Here is a 6,141-nt window from a genome sequence, read left to right on the forward strand (position 1 = left end):
TGTCTGACTGAATAGTTCTCGTGAAGACGTTAAGATTGGGCGTTTTGAAAATAAACAACCATTAAATAATGTGATAAAAAGCGAATTATTTCGAGTATATGTATAAATATTTAACTTAATTAAGCTTAACGTGCTGGAAAATATTGAAATGGACCTTTAAAGTGAAGTACAAGTGCTTTAATTCCACATTATAAAGGTGTATGAACCCTGCAAACATGACTTTGTTCATTGCGACCTCGCGAATGGACAGCGCGCGAGGCCCTTGCACACGGGCGGTGCCACTGCGATTACGTCATTTTCGCGCGAACCCTCGCGCCGCTCGCGACGCGTCAAGTATAAACCAGTCAGCTGTCAGAAACAGCTTTGATGTGTGGCTATATTATATACTATATGACCTAACAGAAGGATTGTCAAATAACGAATTTCAAATGACGTGCGCCGGGGGGAGGGGGGGCACATTAAACTTTCTTGTCCCGGGCCCTAGCAAGACTGTCAATGGGCCTGCAGGTCAGTGCCATATATTTTTAAGTATTGCATGACATAAAGTAAATGATTTCCTTAGTATATACTCTCTACTCTACACACAAGTACATGTCCTCTATATACTACTTCATGTCCTCTATAATGTAGTACATGTCCTCGCCTTCATAATCTAGTACATGTCCTCTATATACTACACAGGTATGAGTCAGACAGTGTAGGGATTTTTTATTTTTATTTTATAGCTTGGCTGAGAGTGGCCTGCCACAACTAAATATTCAACCAATGGCAGTCCTGTAGTCCCAAACTGAGTGTTGGAGGATAACTAACACAAACTCTGTTTGGCAATAGAATAGAATATTTGTACTGTCATTGCATGTCTTCCACACCTTTCAGGATGCTATGTAAAAATAAAAATAGAAATTTTAAATTTCTAAAAGCAAAATATGTGCAATGGTAAGGTGCGACTAATGAGTCCTGTTTGATGTACTGTTCAAAATTACAGGGTGAAAGTTCTCCATCCTGGCTGTGTGGAGGAGTAACACAGACCAGACCACAGTGAGCTGAAGCAGGTGAACACAATCACACCTGATCTGGCTTTAGGAAGGGAGACGAAGAGTAAAGGGATAAAGTTGGTGTCAAAAAAAAGAGATAAATAAAACTCAACCTTGCCCTTAACCCTTAACATACCCTTTAACCCCCACAGTCTTTAAAGTACCTCACTAAGCTGCACTAACAAATGATATGGGGCAGTGCCGTACTGTTTACCTATGGTGTCTAGACATGCGTGATGCTATGTACGGACACGCCTGGATTTATGGACTCAATGACTGCTCCCCAAAGGAAAGATACACAACAGGTTCACAAGAAACACTATTCTTAAAGAAAAGCCTGAACATAATAGAGAGAGAAGGCAAAGAAGAGTGAGAGGAGTGAAAGAGAGAGAGAACCCTGCATAAGAGCACCTAGTGCTGTATACACTCACGCTTGTTTGCATTGATCTAACACTGCTGACAAGAATGTTGAGGCTTGATACCAAAAGAATGAGGACGAGCCTACCAGGTGTGTTCCCATGTGACTCCTGCCCAGCCAGAGAAAGTAGCCATCTCCAGGAGCCCAGGGATCTATTGAGAGGGGAGACTCCGCCCCTCTTGCTCCGCCCTTCTTGAAACTGCCTACAGATCAGAGGTCGAGAACCTGGAGGCTGAAGTCAAGAAAACAACCTGACCCTCAGGAGACTGAGACCCCTCGTCCATCACCCAATCACAATCACTGCACTCAGGTCCATATGCACAAAAAAAATTGTGTGTGTGTATATATGTTGGCATTTGGAGGATTGCTCCAACAAAATTTAGTTGACAATAAAGATATCTTAACTTAATCATGCAGTTTTTTTCTTAATCCTCCTTTGCCGGTTTATTCTTACTTTCTGTTTTGAGCTAGTTTTGGAAAACTGAATTTATGAAACAAGAGAAAAGATTATTCTTGAAGGCTCAAGCCAAAGTCACCTTAGTGCTGGTGCTAATCACCTGGGCAGAGAAATGACCCTGTACATCAGGAGTTCTGTGAGAGGCTGATGAAGTAGAACTCAGTGTTTTTACTCAACCCTGTTCATCCAGGGCCACCCAGCGTCTGCCCTGTGTGCAAGATGCTGTAAGGGAGTACTAACGTGTGTGTGTGTGTGTGTGTGTCCAAAGTTTGACAAATTTGGACCTGAATATTTAATTAAACAAAGAGAGCTACAACGACCAGTTGTGCAGCAAGATAAATGACAAGTGAAATGTAATTTAAACAAGAACTACATGTATTTGTACAGAATATCGAGCCTTGGTATGTTTTCCCATACAGACACAGAGAAAGACAGATGACACAGGGTGAGGAAACGGTAAGAGTGAGAGTTCTACTTTTTGTGCAAAGTTCTATTCAAGGATAGACAAAAAATTTTTCAAAACAAGATGGGGCCATGGTGATCACTGTAGCAACCAAGGCAGAGTGTAAGAATTAAATAAGATATGAAAGAAAGATTCAGAGAAAAACAGGCCTTTTGGAAATTTCCAGGAAATAACTATTGGAACACCCATGATCTTGCTTGCACAAGGGAGAAATCAGAACAAATAAATTTAAGCGTAGAAAATCAAATTCCCATAGACCAACCAGTAAGTCATGCAAACCCTCTGAGTCCTCCTCAGAAACAATGATATTTGTTTTGACCTCACACAGGCCTAAGTGGTCTGATGTTCATAACAATCAAACCCTTATTGTACACAGAATATCAGGGGTTAGCAAACCTAATTTTCTGCCACTACAGTTTGGCATCCCTTGAGTCATTTGGGTTTCTCTCCTAGCTCTGTTTTCAATTCTAAAGTTTACATGCCTTTGGATACAATTGCTAAGTCACGGGTATGAACATGGGTGAGAATAAAGTGAATTCGCCTGTGTTGGGGGACTAGGGAAGGCTGAAGGTCTAAGGATCTAATGAACTGGAGACACAGCCTACAGGGACTGTCCTCTTTAGAGCAGTCGTGTCATGTTCTGACAGCCTGTAAAAAGACAGGAGGCTGGTGACAAGGCCAAAGGGATCAAAGTTCAAACGTTTCGGACTTGGAATTAGGCTTTGGATCTTAGTGGTGTACACACTTAAGCTCAAGATGTCGGGAGTGAGTCCTTGCCTCAATTGGAGGAGTTCAAGTATCTTGAGTTCTGGTTCACAAGTGAGAGAAAGATGGAACGAGAGATTGACAGGCGAACCGGTGCTGTGGCTGCAGTAAGAGCGACCTGAGTCAAAAGGCAAAGCTCTCGCTTCACTGGTCAATCCACATTCTGAATCTTAATTATGGTCATGAGCTCTGGGTAGTGAATCGCAAATACAATCAGCTGAAATGAGTTTCCTCCACAGTGTGGCCGGGCTCTGCCTTAGAGATAAGGTATGGAGCACGGTCATCCGGGACAGGCTCGGAGTAGAGTCCCTGCTTCTCCACATAGAGTGGAGCAAGTTGAGGTGGTTTGGACATCTGGTCTGGGCTTGTCCAACTGGGAGGAGACCCCGGGGAAGACCCCAGACACTCTGAAGAGATCATATCTCTCGGCTGTCCTGGGAACGCCTCTGTATTCCCCCAGAAGAGCTTGAAGAGGTGGCTGGGGAGAGGGAAACCTGGGCCTCTTTGCTTAGGCTACTGCCTCTGCCACCTGGACCCGGATAAGCGGATGAGAATTAATGAATGGATGGCTCAAGATGTCAGCTTTCACCTTAAGTTGCGCTGTCATGCTTTAGTTAACATGCTCTAGTTTAGTTTATCACAACTCTAGTTTAGTACTCTTTTACAGTTTTGTATAAAGAAAATTGAGATCTGGACAACATGAATTAAACAACCACAAGGCCTCAAGTCACACCTGGATGACAGCTACAAATACCTGGAGATTCATCAATCACATAGATGAACAAGGGCGATGTCCATATACCTCCCCTGGGCTTCATGCCAGATGAATGGCAATTATAAGACAGAAGCCTTAAACATGTATCTGTCCACCATCAGATGAAAATACAGACGAAAATACAGAGAATAAGTGGAAACGAGGGACATCAAGACCAGAAAAATAATAATTCGCACAGTTCCCATAGTTGTAGTAAACCAGGTTGAGATGCATTCAAATACTTAGAGAAGGGCCAATAGCTGGATGATGCATGGCTGAAAGAGAGGCACTGAGACTCTTATTATGACAGTACAAGAACAAGCACTACGCAGCTGAAGCACAGGAGTATCACACAAGACAACGAGTCACTACATTTCTGAAGATTTGGGCATTCATCAATTATGCATATACAGTGGGTAGCAAAAGTATTCATACCCCTTGAACTTTTCCATATTTTGTCACATTACAACCACAAACATAAATATATTTCACTGGAATTTAATGTGAAAGACCAACACAAAGTGGTATACAATTGTGAAGTGGAAGGAAAATTATACATGAATCAACATTTTTTTTTACAAATAAAAAACTGAAAAGTGCGATGTGCAAAATTATTCAGCCCCCCTGAGTCAATACTTTGTGGAGCCACCTTTTGCTGCAATTACAGCTGCAAGTCTTTTAGGGTATGTCTCCACCAGCTTTGCACATCTAGTGACTGAAATTATTGCCCATTCCTCCTTGCAAAACAGCTCAAGCTCAGTCAGATTGGATGGAGAGCGTTTGTGAACAGCAGTTTTGAGATCTTGCCACAAATTCTCAATTGGGTTTAGGTCTGGACTTTGACTGGGCCATTCTAACACATGAATATTCTTTTTTTAAACCACTCCATTGTAGCTCTGGCTTTATGTTTAGGGTCGTTGTCCTGATGGAAGGTGAACCTCCGCCCCAGTCTCAAATCTTTTGCTGACTCCAACAGGTTTTCTTCCAAGATTGCCCTGTATTTGGCTCCATCCATCTTCCCATCAACTTTGACCAACTTCCCGGTCCCTGCTGAAGAGAAGCACCCCCAGAGCATGATGCTGCCACCACCATATTTGACAGTGGGGATGGTGTTTGCAGAGTGATGTGCAGTGTTATTTCTCCACCACACATAGCGTTTTGCATTGTGGCCAAAAAGTTCAATTTTGGTCTCGTCTGACCAAAGCACCTTCTTCCACATGTTTGCTGTGTCCTCAACATGGCTTCTGGCAAACTGCAAACGGGACTTCTTATGGTTTTCTTTTAACAATGGCTTTCTCCTTGCCACTCTTCCATAAAGACCACATTTGTGTAGTGCACGACTAATTGTTGTGGACAGGTTTCCCCCACCTGAGCTGTGGCTCTCTGCATTTCATCCAGAGTCACCATGGGCCTCTTGGCTGCCTCTCTGATCAGTGATCTCCTTGTTCGGCTTGTAAGTTTAGGTGGACGGCCTTGTCTTGGCAGGTTTACTGTGGTGCCATACTCTTTCCATTTCCGGATGATGGATTGAACAGTGCTCCGTGAGATGTTCAAAGCTTGGGAAATCTTTTTATAACCTAAGCCTTCTTTAAACTTCACCAAAATCATATTCCTAACCTGTCTGGTGTGTTCTTTGGACTTCATGATGCTGTTTGCTCCCCAATATTCTCTTAACCAACATCTGAGGCCGTCACGGAGCAGCTGTATTTGTACTGAGATTAGATTACACACAGGTGGACCCTTTTGAGTCATTAGCAGTCATCAGGCAACTTCTGAATGCAATTGGTTGCACTCAGGGAAAACGGGGCTGAATACTTTTGCACGTCGCACTTATTAGTTTTTTATTTGTAAAAAATGTTTTGATTCATGTATAATTTTCCTTCCACTTCACAATTGTATACCACTTTGTGTTGGTCTTTCACATTAAATTCCAGTGAAATATATTTATGTTTGTGGTTGTAATGTGACAAAATATGGAAAAGTTCAAGGGGTATGAATACTTTTGCAACCCACTGTAGCCTGCAACTGTATGATATTCAGTGTGATGGTCACTGTGCCTAGAAGTGGTCCTCATTCAGTTTACAGGCGTGGTGCAGAATCCTCCAGCAGATATGTATCTGCAGACATCCACATGAGTCTACCATAAAACACTGAACAAGACTGGTGATCGAGAGCAGTTTATTCAAGTTTGCTAAAGACAAACTAGGTACTCCATCACACTGCTAGAGCAGAATAGATTTGGAGACTATT

Source organism: Brachyhypopomus gauderio, chromosome 2, assembly GCF_052324685.1.
Source record: "Brachyhypopomus gauderio isolate BG-103 chromosome 2, BGAUD_0.2, whole genome shotgun sequence".
In the NCBI taxonomy this organism is placed as follows: Eukaryota; Metazoa; Chordata; class Actinopteri; order Gymnotiformes; family Hypopomidae; genus Brachyhypopomus; species Brachyhypopomus gauderio.